Source organism: Cygnus olor, chromosome 10, assembly GCF_009769625.2.
Source record: "Cygnus olor isolate bCygOlo1 chromosome 10, bCygOlo1.pri.v2, whole genome shotgun sequence".
Classification (NCBI taxonomy): Eukaryota; Metazoa; Chordata; class Aves; order Anseriformes; family Anatidae; genus Cygnus; species Cygnus olor.
Window position 1 is genome coordinate 4,712,687 of NC_049178.1, and position 16,364 is coordinate 4,729,050.

At 37.4% G+C, this 16,364-nt stretch overlaps 1 protein-coding gene across 3 annotated transcripts in view; it reads left to right on the top strand.

The window, feature by feature from the left end:
- The window catches only part of VGLL4 (vestigial like family member 4), a 91,898-nt gene that overhangs the window by 21,715 nt on the left and 53,819 nt on the right, over positions 1-16,364 (top strand). The window contains exon 1 of one of the 3 annotated variants that reach the window (XM_040569054.1): positions 8,228-8,246. The exons of the other annotated variants lie outside the window; for them this stretch is intronic. The gene's annotated coding sequence lies outside the window, so the exon portion shown is untranslated. Of the gene's footprint in view, positions 1-8,227; positions 8,247-16,364 lie in introns of those variants that run through there. 3 annotated transcript variants of the gene reach the window in all.

Consider the following 16,364-nt stretch of genomic DNA (forward strand, 5'->3'; position numbering starts at 1 on the left):
CTTATATTTTTCAGTTTGGATACTAAATATTATGTTTTAATGTACTCTGTTTCCTTTTTCCCTATAAATCCCTGTTCTCCATGAAGTTGTTAGGAGGTTATCATTTTCATTTTATGGCTGAAATTCGTATGTTCAATGAAGTAAGTGGACATATTTCTAAAAATGATGCTACTTTGACTTTTCCTTTGACGTCTGTTACCCAAAACAGATGAAGAATTTCTCCAGTAGGTATAGAACACCTGTTATTGCATATCAGAAATAGAAGCTTCAGTACAGATGAGCGGTGTTTCAAAAGCTCTTTCATTTACATATTGTTGCAAGCTGCAGATGCTGCTTGTTAATGTTAAAGGTAGGAATTCATCAGTACATGGCCTTGATTTGTTGTTATCTGTCTGTTATCTTGTTCCAAGTGTTATAGTTACCAACTTCTTATGTCCAGGATTTTTCCTATTGTTGTTGCCTGTGCTTGATGCTATGCTCTGATAACTGCTTGGAATTTCTAACAGAGTACAAATAGCCATAAGTGCCTTTCTGCCAGAGGATAAATCTGCTTTATCTTTTTTTCTGAGAAGGTTTGGTAATTTCCTATGTGCGAGTATCTATAGCTCACCCAGACACTCAAATGTCCAGAAAAAAAAGGGTAAGCTTATGTTGCTAGCATGTGTCTCTTCTTGGTCAACTTTCTTATCGTTATTTGAATTACTTCATGATGTGTCAGAACTCCAGTAGAGCTATGTCTTCTCTTAAAGGTACTTCAGGTTCTCTTTGTCTCCCATACTGGGGGGAAAAAACTTAGCTGAGTTTTTTTTACTACATTCTTGTAAACCACAGCATCTCAACATTTAAAGGCAAATGTACCTTACCTCAATTGAAAATAAAAATCATATTTCAGTGGGGAGCTCCCTTATGGATATGACAGTTTCCACTCTGGTCTTATGTTCTTTCACTTTTTGAACCCAGAACTGCAATTTCTCTGCCAGGATCCTCTTGCAGCGAAGGTCACTGCTGGCAGACAGGTTGGGTGCTTGCTTGCTATTCCACGTATTCCACTCAAGGTTCTATTTTCATGATACAATAAAAATGAATGAGTCTATACTATACGCTTCATTTTAAGCTTAGTAATTGTTACATGGTGATTCTAAACTGGTAGGAAAAGGGGGAGGTGCTTTTTTATTTTCTGGTGTGATATACAGAATGATTACAAACAATTTTGTATTTTTTCCCCCTAAAGGAAAAGGGGTTTGAAAAAACACCCAAAAGGTGCAATGAAGTGTTGCATGTTTTCATGATTTCTTACTGTCGAGGAACTGGCGTTAGCTATAGAATAGTATTAGAAATTCTGTACAGTGTTTTGAGGGGTCTGACTAGGAATATTGAATGCTCCCCAGCTTCTTTGGGTCACTCAGAGTCCGTCTTAGCCCCTCACTTCTCTTTTTGTCATGCCCTGTTCTGGAAGCGATGAACCTCTGCAATAACGATAAATGTAGAGGTAGCATCAAATGCACTAATGTGAGATCATATTTTCCAGTGGTACTGTTATGGTTTAAAGCAGATTACAATTTTTCTTCTTCAGACCTTTTCTTGTATTTCTTCTAACCATTATTTTATGAAAAGATGTGGCAGATATGGGAGCTTCAGAAAGAGTATGTGCTAATCTCTATTTTGTAATGATTTTCTTTTCCTTTGTGTTCCCTTAGATTAGTTATGTCTAAGTTTTGATCTGGATCATTCAAAATTTAATTGGTTTTCTGCATGTATTCTGTATTTATGCTCATGTTCCTGGGAGTAGATTTTTGCTTTGAGCTGTGTTTTGTTTCTTGTTTTTTTAAGCCAATACTTAAACATATGAAGAAAAATAGTTACACACATGCATTCATTTAAAACAAAGAAAAGATAAAACAGAGCAAAAAGGATTTGTGATTGGTGGCCCGCAAACAGATTTTAGAGAGTATGTACTTGTCTGTAAAAGTGAGATAGGCAAATATGCATGTGCATTCAGTCTGAGATTGTGGAAAAAATAATGCTTAAATTCTTGTATTTAGGGGCAACTACCAGCTGTTTCAGAATGAGAATTGTTGCAAGTACAGAAAAATTAGTCAATGTTGATAAATGGCTTATCACAGTTTTAATCCTGAGAGGGACTGGGGACATGTGTAGTAGCGTATGTGTGTAATCACCCAAAGGATGTCTTTGGATCCCAAGCAGGACAGCAGCTTAGCTGCTGATAACCCTGTGTCCTGGCAGCTGCAGGAGGCAGCCACATGTTAAAGGTTGCACGCATTTCGGTAATTTTTGCATAATTCTTCACATGAGGTATGCACGTGTGAGAGAGCAGTGTTCGTTCCTAATCCCAGCAGTGTTCGTTCCTAATCCCTACGGCAATTGTTTTATGCCCTCCAGAACATGCAAATAAGTTCTGGTATTTGTGATAAGTAAATCAGATCTTTTTTTTTTTTTTTTTTTTTTTTTTTTTTTTTTTTTTTTTTTTTTTTTTTTTTTTTTTTTCAAAATTAGTCCTCTGCATTCTCTGAGGTCTTTTGTTTGATTTGCTTTTTTACCTGCCACCATGGTGGCAGTATTGTGTGGTTACTCGTAGTTCTTTGCTTTGTGCATAGGGGTAATAGATTGCAGGCTGAAAATGAATCTACAATTTATTGTTGGAATTAAGTTCCATAGGCTAACTGTTTAATTAAATGTTCATTGTGAATTGTTGTCATCACATTTCTGGTGTTTGTATGTCTGTGAGAAAATCCACTTAATGTCATTTGTAAGGTAACAGATTATTTTAATTTCAAGAAATTACACTGAAATTAATTGTATTAATGTAATGAGATATTTAAACTATTAGATACTTTTATCCAATAACTAAGTAATATGTCAGTCTTGATTTTTTGTTTATTTTTTTAATGTTTCTTTTGCCTTTTGCTGAAATAGCAAGAAATAATTTGAAGATACTTGGTTTGAGGTGAGATAGTATGCCTAGAACAGTGGAACAGAGAGGTTTTGGGCCATCAGCTTCAACTGAAACGTACCTCACTGCAATTTGAGATTTGTTCTTCTGAGAGTATATTGCTAACAATGAGTGAAAGATGGGGTGCGAAATGTAGGAATATAGGGGTGCAGGAATTATGAGATGGTTGATTATGGCTGTCCCACAATTGTACATTCTTAGCACATTTAGCGCAATTTCTTTGCAGTGGTGTGAATTTTTGACGGGCTGTTTTAGCCTGTAATTCATAAGTCTGGGTATATAAACATTTTTATAAGCCATAATATCCAGGTCATTCTGAAGCAAATGTGTGAGGAGAAAGCTGGAAAAGCATAGCAGGTTCTACTGGGAATTAAGCTGGGGGGAGGGAGAGGAGGAATTGATGCCTTAAAAGACCCTTTAAGAGCTGCAAAGTTATTTCTTAACGTCTGTTACAGTCATATTTTAGCTGATAATGATTTTTTCAGGCTATAGGATTTGGTTTTGTCACTATACTGTGAAATAGGCATTGAATCTGTCATGATTTAAATGAATGGCAAAAGTCTCTAACTTTACTGGTGCTATGTTAGACAAATATGAGGAATAAAATTATCACAGTGCAAAATGGTAACTGTTCCAGTTTCCTCTGAATTTGAGAAATTGACTGATTTCCTTGCTTTCTAGATTGTCAGACTACAGATAGTTTTGATCTGATGGTTGGGTGTATTTAAGAACCATCACAGTTTTCTTGAAGCCATGCTATGCTGTGTATGTAATGCTCATGTAACTACAACATCAGGCTTCATTCCTAACTTAATTTAGAACCATGCAGGAAGAACAAACAAACAAACAACCCATTAACCCTTAACTAAGGTATAATCGTGCTTTTAACATGAATTCTCCAAGTGGCCAAGGACTTTAGCCTAAACTTCAGATGACTACTGGTGACAATTTGCATGGTAGATCGGTGTATTTCTTCATTAAAAGCTGTTTCAGCTTTTTCTTTTTCATAAACCCAGTCTTGCTTTTTCTAAAGAGGTTATGGGTGATGCTCAGTGTGCTGTGCCTTCGTATTTCCGATGTAAGCAGCACTGAGTAGAGTGGTTATCTTGTGAGGTCTGGCTCCCGCTGAGTTCAGAAATCCGCAGGAGCTGAGGGTGGCTGAGGTGAGGTTGTTGACTTTCTGTCTGATTTCTGTGGAAAGTAGTGGATGGGTTATGCCTCTCTACTTACTCCCCCGGATTTTCTGCTGGCACAGGAATCACTGCCTTGCACCTGGATCAGTTAGGCTCCTTCCCTGGCTTGGGTCAGAGATGCTTGTCTGCCACTGACTTCCCAGAGGTGCTACTGAGGAGTTTTCTGCAATTTAGTCTCTGAAACCAAGCCAACATTTCTGCTATGTTGTTTTTTTGTTTGTTTTGTTTTTGATTCCTTTCCACTGTGCACATTGAGTATTGGAAAGCAGGATTCTCCACAACTGCAAAGGAATCAGAATTTATTTATTTAAACAATTAGATACTGGTATCATACTTCCTCAGTTTTAGGCTATGTATAGAAGTTATAGCAACTTTACTTGGAAACTAATGCAAAGAATCAACTTAGTGTAACTGGTGCAGACCCTTATGATGACAAAATAGTATCTAATTTGGAGTTTATTCCTGTAATTAACATACCCTTCATCAATATACAACCATTTAAAATGATTCACGTCTTATTAGAGCTTAGTGCAGTTAAACTAAATACGTTTATTCTTAAACTTCATAACTGGAATGTAAGGGCAGGTGGTATACATGTCAGTGTGTGAAGACAAGGACTTGATGTTTCTATTAATTTCTTATGTGTTTTTTAAGTTAGGAGGCCTCACTGTCATCTACTGAAATTCTGCAACTACAGCTGTTTATCTAGAATCGCTGTCTTACTAAGTTTATGGTAAATGATATTACACAAGTTTTTGCAGTGACATTCAAAGATTCAGAATTTATTTTGAAAGCTTGTTATGCAACACAGTTCACTGAATTGTATCACTTTAATAGTCTTTTTTTTTTTTTCATTTAAACCTAACAAGTTATTTGATATATAATCTCCGACAGTCTCCAGATAGTATTCTTGATATCTAATCCCAAGCCAACTGCTGTGGTGGTTGGTGTGGCTAATTGGTTTCTTCGGGATTGTCTTCATTGCACAGACATTCCTGAGAAAAATTCTGTCTTCCAGCAAGCAAAGGAAAGCTTCATCAAACAGGCTTCAACCCAAGTTGGTTGGCCTGTTCGGGATTATAGGGAAAAAAAAAAAAAGCATAAATTAGCACAACGCGTGTAATACAGACCCTCTACTCAAATATTATGCTATAATGTGATGGCTATCTCTTGTGTTAGTCTAACTGGAGAGAAGCGTCAATCAGCACAGACAGTTCACAAACTTCTGAAGCTATAAGAGTTTTCTGTTTTCAATAAGTATGCGGAAAACTGTAGGAGAAAGTGGTGTCTAAAAAGGAAGCTGTTACTGCCTATCAGTAAAAGAGTTACATGAGATTACTGACTACAGTGCAAGTATTACTGCTTGCAAAATTACTACTCTGTAAAAATTGTGCTAAACTTTGAAAATTCCTGTTCTACATATACGTGTTTGTGTTCAGAGAAGAACGGAGGGGTGTAAAGACTGTATCGCTCTCCTGAGACTGATTTTCTTGGTGGCACAGAATCTAACAATCAGACAGTAGTTTTGACAGGGAATAACGTGTGTGTTTTATGCAGGCAGCCCAGTTGGTCTGCTATGGTATTAACGACGTTCATTTACTTGTTGCATATCTGTTGCAGCCTGACAAAATATAAAGCACCTATTGGCTTCTGAATTGAGTAGGATTATTCATTTAGGAAAAAATTACAGGCATGCCTTCAGCACCCTGTTTATATTCTTCAGGCCACCCCAGGAAGGTACTTTTCCCCAAGGAAATGATGCATACACATGGCGAGCTGTGTTGGTATAGATATGTGATATAATTATGATGGTATGTTTCCCTTTGTAGCTGAACCCCGCTGATAAGTCTGTAAGGTGAACTTTGATCTTGAGATCATCTGTACTGCAGATTTTTTTTATTTTTTATTTTTTTTACCAAGGCTGCAATCTTGCCATTGCTTATTCCCATGAACAGTATTGTGAAATTCTAATTAATGTAATATATGTGGATATAAAGTCCTCATTTGACTAGTTTTGCTATATTTCCTATATTCTGGTGGCGTCAGACATATCCCAATTTAAACCCAAAGAAACTCTGAAAGGAAGGCTTTCTCAGACCATCATCAGACTGTTTTTTCTAGTTAAGAAACAGATTATGCTCACCTGGGTGTATAAAGGTTTACAAGAAGAATCCAGTTATGTCAGCTGATGTGCAATTCGACCAGCTGCCTACCCAAGGGCTGTCCACAGCAACATTTCGGTTAATGCAATGCCAGGCTTGCAAATCAGGACTTAGAGGCAAGAATTAGCTGCCTTCACTCACTTTTATGAAAGCAGTTGACTTTGCAGAGGGCAAATGCAGGCTGCGCTTTCTTGTGAGCAGATCAAATCCTCTCCCTTGCAGTCCCTGGAAGAATCTGAGCTCCACCAGCATCCCTTCTGTGAATTTCTACCACTTCGCAGTTTCTTTATAGTTCATTCTGCCTGAAAAAAGTAAAGTCCCATATTTATTTTTTTTTCCCAATGACTGAATTAATTTCTCTGTTTTCCTGTAAGCAATGTTTAGAGAAGGCATTCCCTCCCTAGGACAGGGATCTGGTATAATTTATGTCATGCATCAGCCCCAGCTGAGCTTTCTGCAGAGGGTGGTATATGGAACAACCACAGTGCCGAGTAAGGAAAAGGAGGTAGGTGTTCTACAAGAAACATGAAGTGCCAAGATTCTTTTAATCAGGGCTCTCCACTGGCTGGCTGTCTTGTGATTTTTTTAAAATACATTGTCAGTAAATTAGCAGGTCAGACAGGTTCTGCCTGAAAAGAATATACAGACCAAGAATTCTTTTATTTTTAATTACTAGAGTGGATGAAAGCAAGGTGTGGTCTTTGGCCCGGTGTAGAGTCAGGAACTGACTAGCTTCTATGCCTCCAGGTAAATTTCGTCTTCCTGCCTTGATTTCTCCAGCTGTGATATAGGCGTGATACTTGCCTCAGGAGGAAACTGAATATATTCATGTTTGCTAGGTTCCTTGGAGATAGAAATTGTTATGCACATAATATTTCTAATATGTTGTATGTATTAGATGTTAGAAAATTAAGTCTCTTTAATAAATGTATTTTAATAAAAACATTGATCACGTGGCTTCAGTTTGGTTTAGTTGCATTCTTTTTGTGGAAAGTAACTGGAAAATTTCCTCTCAAGATGTCTATTGTAAATATTTCCAAAATGATAATTTCTTCAATTTTGTGTTATGAGTTTCCTGAATATCTGACTTCAGAGAGAGCTTATGATAGCAAACTTGCCCTGAGACAGAAGAGAGTATTGAAAGGATCAAGTGTATTTGATGAATGAGACCTGTAAGAAAGAACCTTTTAAGAGTATTTATCCATTTATGTTGTTTTTAAAGTTTTGTGCTCTGCCAAACCCAAACATTTTAGCATTTCAGGATCGGCCTTCAAAATTATTCAATTAATAAGACTTCACTGCTTTCTAGTTTTGAGCTTTTGGACTCACTTTGAGCTATAATTTACCAGATTCTTTGTTTATCCTTTAGAATTAAAAGCTTAAAAGGTAAAAATAAATTATGTGTAATTTCTTCAGATGCCCTTGGGAGAAATGGAGCTTTAAAAAAAAACATAAGTCTTGCAAAACTTTGCAACATTATGGAGTTGCAACATAAAGAACATGGGGGAGAAGGGGACAAGGTCACTGCTGGGTTCTAGTTTGTCAGAACTGGAGTCTCCTTATTTCATTTTCTTTACGCAGTCTGTGGTCGTAGTTGGAAATGTGAAACATGAATACTGTTCCAGGCACATCAGGATTTTGTTCTCTTTGACCCCAGCGCTGTCATCTCTCTGCTATATTTAATTTTTCTGGAGACATATATGAAATACTTGGAAATGTTTTCTGTTCTGGGTCCTATCCTTCTTCAACTCCAGTGCTGTGGGTTTAAATTGTTAGTTATTCATCCACATATCTTGTGATTTGCATTTCATGTGACTGCAAGTGTGGACAAGAGTGTGTGATATCACCACAGAGGAGAACGGTTTAACTGCTTTCCCCAGCTGTAGAGAAGCTCTCTCGCCCTGCCCTAGAGGCTGTTTGGTAAGTGCATGCTGTCAATGAGTTTTGGCAGAGCAACATACAAGCCAATGAAAACGTGTTGGGAGTTGAAGCTTGGGCTGGTTATGCAGCTGAGCAGAGGAAAGCTGAAACGCAGTTTGTCTTTGTGTACTGATCTCTTTATTTATTTATGATTGCCTTTTTTTTTTTTTTTTTTCTAGACACAATTTCACCATTTAGATGTTTAAATCCACATGCAAAATGACTAGTACAGGAAAGACTCGGGTAAAACGCTGGGAAATGGTGACTGTATTTACTGGTTTTGTTGCATTTCTCTCTTAACTGCAAATAGTTGTTGTACTTTGTAGGCTGTAACGTGTCCATAGGCATCACAGTGTTTTACTACCTGGTGTGACAAATACATTCTGACTTACAAGAGATGCAGTGAATTGTTTCACTAATCCTCTTTCTCTATAGCCTGTAGGATTAATTTTGGTGGCAATATTTACTCTGCTTTCTTTGATAAAGGATCTTACCGTCATTTAATGGAGGATTTGATTTATGGATATTTAGATCAAAAAATGGAAAAGAATAATAAGTTGACTTTTTTTTTTAAACAGTATTAATATAATCTACTATTCTTATATCAGTGAGTGGCATTGTCCAAAGCATAATTTTAAATACTCTTGAGAACATGAAATGATTTAGTAATCTACATAAATAGTGTGATAAATAAAATGAAATAATTAAAAAAAAAAAAAGAAAATAGGTCATCTACTCTCTCTAGCTAAGCTGAATATTGCTAATATTTTTAATTTTTTTAACTGTAATTCAGTCAACAGCATGCATGGGAAAATGTATTTCACTTCTTCAGTTCTGTTTTAATGATTTAGTGTTTGTTGGGTTTATTTTATTTTATTTTTTTAGAAATCACTACATGTGTGTATACATAGCTGGAATAGGTAACACTGATTGTTTTCATGTTTTTTTTTAGTGACAAGAGGCTTCTTAAAATCCTAATCTTAATTAATATTCTAATTAATATTAAATTGGATTTTAACAGCCTCAGATGTGATTTTTCATGATAAAGGTCTAAATAGGGTGATGCTTTTTTCCTGACCTTTTGTGTGTGTTTGTTTAAAAAAACAAACAAACAACAAAAAAAAAAACCACACACACACAAAATGACCAATTCTTTTTGTGTAACTTCAGAATGAGTTACCAATTTTCAAAAGCAAAACTCAAAAGGAAATAAAGCATTCTTTTCTGCGTGTTTAGAAGAACATTCATTCTGGTGAGCTTCTGTTCTGGAGGAGGTGTTGAGGTCTGACCTTTGTGTCACACATATACTTTCTACCACCGTGTAAAAATCTGTTTAAGGTAACAAGAAACTTGAAGGTGGTTGTCCCTAAAAATGTGAATGTTTCTGCCTACGATGAATATTGTACTTCTTATGGTGAGTGGGGCTGCTGGGGCTGCCATTGTGCGAGGCAGAGTGAGAACAGGCAGCGTTCGTCCAGTCGCAGGTCTGGCGGTGCCCAAGAGGGAGCTGCTGCTTGGGACGATGCGTCCCGTGCTGAAGGCTCAGGGGCGAGCAGGCTGAGGTGAGGTGTCTGAGGAGGAAGGCGTGGTTTGGAAAGCAAGAATGGATTTTGGCAGGAGAATATGGGAATTGGGACTGGTTGGGCAAGAGTTTGGGACAAGTAGGTACTAGTAAAAGGGTATTGGAAATGAACACGGGAGTCTGAGACTCAGATATTAGGACTAGCTGCAGGAGGGCACTGAGACGGGCATAGGAGGTCAGGTATGAGAAAGAGGGCAATATGAGCACTTGGAAAAGGGACAAGACAAAAGAGGCTGCTAAGCATTTTGCCTGTTTGGCAGATAGAAGTATTTCAGCCTCCCTGTTAGTTCTTGTGGCGGCTAGTATTGTGAAGTAGCTGCGGGGTTGTTCTTTTGTTTTTCACTTGCCCTGTGAGGAAAATAATATATACTCGAATACTGTGTTGGAAAGACGTTTTGAAGTTGGTGCTTAAATTCAGCTTCTATGTTAAAATTGTATGTTATAGAGCATTCCTCATCGTAAGCTATTTTTTACATAAGGCCTTAGTCTCATTTAGTGAGAGGCACAGTGCTTACTGAGAGAACTATCTAATTTATTTTTTTCCGCATTGCTTTGTGTGGAGCCAAAACTTCACTTTCTGCCCACTATTCAAACAAGGCTCAACAGGCAGGATTATTCAGTTCCTTGTACGATTTTGTATGACACCACTGTACTGTCACAAAGCTTCATAAACCTTTAATTAATCTTTACAACACCTCTTTGATATGATTCAATTCAATCATTATTCAGGACCAGAGCCAGTAAATCTTTCTTTACACAAAATGAGGTGAGGTCTTGTGGGAATATAGTAACCTGTGAGGTAATCAAATATGATTATACAATAAAACTGTGTAAGGATGGCAAATCAGGATTACCCCCCAAAATCATTTTGCTATCATTTTTTAACTTGAGAGTGTTGGATTTTTCAATCATGGTAATACTCATTAAACATTTCTCCACAGTAAAAATTATATATAACAGTATTTATCCTGAAAACGGCTTCTTAAGACATGTAGTGGAAAGGACAGAACACCTTTAGGTCAGGATTTTGGGCTTTTTTTATTTGTTATGTTTTATAACCTTTATACTAGTTCTGCCTTTAAAAAACACAAAGAAAACCTGCACAGCTAAGACTACCAGCAAAACCAGACTTAGCTCAGGTATGTGCACACGCATTTCAGGGCTGTGTACTTCGTAGAGTAGTTTAGTCAGGGCATCTTGCATGTGTTGGAGTCTGGCTTCTAGACTGATTACCAAGGCTGACACAAACTCAGTTATGCTGAATATTAAGGTTGTAAATTGAGAGCTTTTGATTTGGGGGATATAAAGCATACTTTCATGCATGGTTTAAATGCTTTTCTTAGTACACGTTATGTCTGTTTGTCTCTTCATTTGTCATTGTTTCAACAAATCGGTAATTCAAACCAATGATACGACTCCTTATTTAGTTGTTCTTACCAAGCCAGAGCAATTGCTTTCATGTGACAGTTTAATTTCTCTAACTTCTGGAAGGAGCAAGCCCAGAATTTTTGGCAATAATATGAGTTATGTAATTAAGTTTTTGCCCTACCATTTTGCTCCAAAAAAATGTATTTGTGAATAATTGAAAGTGTAGTCTATGTTGAAAGTGCAGTAACCTCACTTAAATGGGGTTCCCTATCTTGTCTCAAAAGAATCACTTATAGAAAAGACTCCTGTTCTCCTTCTACGCGTACTAATCAGTTCTAATGGTTTTCTTCTTGTTATTTAAGGATAAGTAAATGATATTCTTAAGTTAGTTGGAGAATTATAATATTGGCAATCTCCAAGTGAGTTGATAAAAAGAATATTCAGGTTCAGCTTGGATTTTAGGAAAAGGCTCTTCGCTGAGAGGGTGGTCAGGCACTGGGACAGGCTCCCCACGGTAGTGGTCATGGCACTGAGCCTGCTGGAGTTCAAGAAGTGTTTGGAGAATGCTTCAAGACATATGGTTTAATTTTTAGGTAGTCCTGTGTGGAGCCAGGAGCTGGAGTTGATGATCCTTGTGGGTCCCTTACAAATTGGGATATTCTATGTGTTTCCTTTTCCCAAGAATCATTTGTAGGCAAATAGTACTTTGTATAGTAAATTAATTTGCATATTGTTTCCTATGTATGCTTGCTGCATTGAGTGGAGTCATACTAACAGGGGATTTCTGCTGAAATACGGTTAGCAATAGTTTCGCCTTGTTGTAAAGCTTAGTAATTTTCTACTGCCTTATTTCACAATGGGATCGGATTGTTTTTGTTTCTAACCATGTCCCCAAATGGAATTTGATACAGTAAGTGTGAGCCATAATTTTATGTTGTGGGTGGAAGGCTAAACTGAAGAGTTAAGTACAATGTTCTTTCTGTCCTGCCAAATTCTAGGTCTGTGAAAGGGCAGAGCACAGAATTTATTCTGTGCAGTGGATATCTGGACAATTCCAGTTCTGCACTAGCATATGGTGATTACCTAGCTTTTAGTTAATACATTCATATTTTTAGTTAAATTTTGCTAATAAGGTTTTCAGTATGGCAGCATCAGTGGTATGAGTTTCCTCATTTAGGGTTGGTGTGATATAATTAGAAAAAAATGAATTTGTTTTGTTTGCTACAGAGATGAATCTTCTGCCAAGTGCTAACTGCAATTGTTTCCTTGGTATTTTTTTTAAAGTTTCTTTTTTTCCTTAAGTTTCTGAATGGAGACCTGAGATAAGTGCCTATTCTATTTGTATAAATAAGGTTGCACTAAGATAATATTTTCATTCAAGATGGATACTGTTGTCTTTGTGCAATCTATTCATTGCTTTATGGAAAATAAGGAGGCCACTGGTACTAGTCCTAATCAACATAAACTTCAAGAATGCAACATTTATATAAAATCTTCTGATTTATAGGCCACGTGTGAAAAATGTGTGGTTAAATTAGTGATAGGCTAGCTTTTGCCTATACAGTTACTTAATTTTAAGGCACACTAATGACCTTTGCACATGCAAACTACACTGTGATGTTAATAAATTTAATATTCTGCATCTCTGAAAGAGAAGGCTTGTTTCAGAAATGCATCATCTTTTACATGAGTAATATGCATAAAAAGGAAAGAGAATGATAACATTCAGGTATTACAAACTTCTCTGGCCAGGGGAGATTCAGTATATACAATGAATGCTTTGTACTAAGTCTGTCTAAAGTGTAGTCAACCCAGACTGATGACCTGTATTATGTCAATCTCGATATATTTAGGCAGCATTTTAAAAACAACTCAGATTTATGCAACTTCTCATTATATTTTTGTGGATGTCAGTCTCCATTAGGCTAGTGGTTTTGACTCTCAAATTCACAAGATGAGCTTTTAACAAAAGTGAAGAAAGTTTGCTGAGTAACACTGCATGCTGAAGTGATATATTGTATTTTTATGTGCTGTTGACCTGGAGCTGCCTTATTACTTTTCTTTTTTCTTTTTTTTTTTTTTGTCACCTGGCCCTCAAGGAACATGTCAACACAAATTTTTGATAAGCATGGTTTGTGCCTGTGTTTTTTAAATCCCTAAGAGGGTACGCTGGGCTTATTTCTGTAGGATAAGCTGTATAAAGACAGGTTTGGTTGACCATAGCAGATTACAGGAGTGACCTACACACCAGCAGCCTAATGGGTGAGAGCTGAGCGAATTGAATAGCAGCAGTAATAATAGGAAGTAATTTTGGATTAATGATACCAAAACCAAAAGTGTACATTGTGATATTCAGTCTATTGAGCGAGAAATGTGCGGGAGCTAGATTGGCTTAGCTGACAGTAAGTCTCTGCTACCCTCAGCTCACCTTCTACAACTGTTTTTTTCTTGCATGGGAGCTGGGATCTACCTCAAGGGGAATCTTCTCCACAGTGGAGTCTATCAGAAGAAGATGCTGGGACTGTTAGGACCTCATCCTCTTTAGCCACCAGTCTTGTTACAAAAGTATGTCGTTTTTACGCTCTGAAAGTAAAACCCTTGAAGGAGTATGTATGTAGATTCCATTATACCCAGAACAACTCTGCCTTTTTCTAGCACTTTAGGAAGATGATGTTGTATTACCAGGTTAATAGAAGTAAATGCTGTGTATCCTGAGTCTCTGTTCCTGTAGCTGTGGCTCAGAGAAAGGAAATGGAAGGTCGAGAGGCAAAAAAAAAGTCAGAGAAGTATAAATAGGTATAAAGCTGAAAGTGAGATCTGCCATTTCGTTTCATTTTGGGGATCATACATCTTTTAGTACTGTGCGCTCAGGCCTGTTACTCCAGGATTGGTAGCACCCAGAGCTAGAGAAGCGCAGCAGCCGTTGCTGCTATAGATGTGAGAAGTCAGAGTGAACTTTAGGGCCTGATATAGAGTATTACACTTGGGTTTGGAAGGGCTGCAAAAACGTGGTGTGAGAGAGGACAGGAGGCTCTGGGGTGATTGGTAAGTAGAGGTTGAAGAGACAAGGAGCTGCTTAGTGCAGGGAGAAAGTGTGGGGGGAATTCAGGGCAGTTGGAGAATGTGTCCTGAGAAAGGGTGTTTGGGACAGTTGGAAGGAAAGAGAGAGAAGCTTTGAGATGGATGAGAAGGGATGTTAAGATGGGAAATGCTTTAAAAAGCTGAGGAAATTTTGTGGGCATCTGGGAATATTTTTCTTGTTTGGGAAGCACTGAATTTCAGGAAGTGAAGGGGTTCCTGGATATGAGTTTTGTGGGAAGAGTATGAAGTAGCGTCACTGAAACATAAACCTATGGTAGTGAAAAGGGAAAGAGGGTTTCTACAGTTTAAAAGCACTTTTTTGAAGGGAACTGGAATTAGCATAAAATATTAGTTTCAGCTTTGCATCTATCAATGACGCCTTGGTGTGGTGACAGGCAAACACTGACCAGGTCCTGCTGTCATGCACGAGGTTACCTGACATGTGCCCATATTTGCTGTTACAAATTTGGTAGTTTTTATCCTTTATTCCCTACCTCTGTTTTCCCTCCTCCGTAGTCAGGGCTAGCTTGCTTCTTCCTGCCAGCACTCCAGAAGGGACAACAGTTGAGTTGTGGCTTTTCCCAGAGTGGTGACATAACTGTGGTCAGTCTTCTCTCCCTGCCACTGTTTTCACAGGAAGGACAGGAGCACAGTTATCTTTGAGGACTATAGCTCTCTTTGAAGTATCATTGACACTTGCCCACCATTTCCAAGTTTGGGGTAAGGAGAGTGGCAGGACATATGGCTGTACAATGCATGTTTTCATCGACAACTGGATTGAAGACAAGCAAGTGACAAAACCAAGTCAAAGCTTTGTGCTCTGATAGTTTTCACTCTCAAATTACAGCTGCATTTGTCTGTAGTCCCACAGACTGTTGAGTAAAATTTTTGCCGTGGGCAGGATTCATCAAAGGGAAATTTGGACTTCTTTGTGGTAAATCAAATGCTAACATTTGGTTTTAAAATGCAATTTTTAGCACTGCAGTTTGGAAGCCTCATGTTGTTACTTTCCCTGCTGTACAATAGTCTCTCCTATTAAACTGGTGAGTGGTAGTTGTGACCCCTGTGTGAATAGGGCTGGTGTCAGCTGTGCAGAGAGGAAACAATATGGGATACATACAAATTCCCAATACTTTGCTATTTTGTCAGAAATCTGGAAATTAATAACAAGTAATAAAAACAAGTATCTTTTGTTTAAAATGTGAAAAACTTTATTTAAAACCTCTTGTTGCCATTTTTTTAGAGGTGAGGGGGAAAGCAAAAGCCAAGTAAGAAAAACTAGCTGTTTCTCCACTGGAAAACAGAGTTTTCAGCAATATCTACATCTGATTTTGAGACTGAAAATGGACTTTCTGGAAGGGAAAATGTCTCATCTTGTGTACCTGTAGGACTAGAAATGATAATTTTGATCCATTGGAAAAAGTCAGCTTTTTTTCAGCTTCCTCGTAAATGCCACATCATTCATTGTCAGTGCTTGAAAAGGCTCTCAGACCATGAACTTTTGAAATTTATAAAAATATTTTGGAACAGGGAGGGCTGACTACTTCTGAAAGGTCTTCTCTTAAAAAGGGTTGTTGGGAGTGTTATTTCATTAATTCTGAGTCCTGTGAAGTTGTACTTACGGACAACATGGGCATTCTCCCTAGTAGCTAGAGGAATGAAGAATTTTTTTTGACATTCTACATGTATGATACATAATACTATACACATGCATATGTATGTGAGTGTATGTTGTACACAAGCATATTAAAACGTATTCTTCCTTGTATTACTACTTTAAATAATATAAGTGCAACACCGATAGCTAGTATGTGGTGCTTCTTATTTCTTGTTTTCTTCTGCTTGATGCAGAGGACAACAGATCACCAGCATCTCGAGAAAAGGCACTGTTCCTTGGGTGGCTGGTTTGTTTTTGAGAACACTACATTTTGGGATAAGTGAGTGTATTTTTTTTTTAATTTCAGTTTGTTTATTTGTTTGTTTAGGATGGTAGAATGATTTATTAAGATCAAATACTTTTTTAATCGTAGAGAACAAGACCCTCAATTGGAAAAGAAATCTTAAAATTTGAATGAAATTTCTTTTTC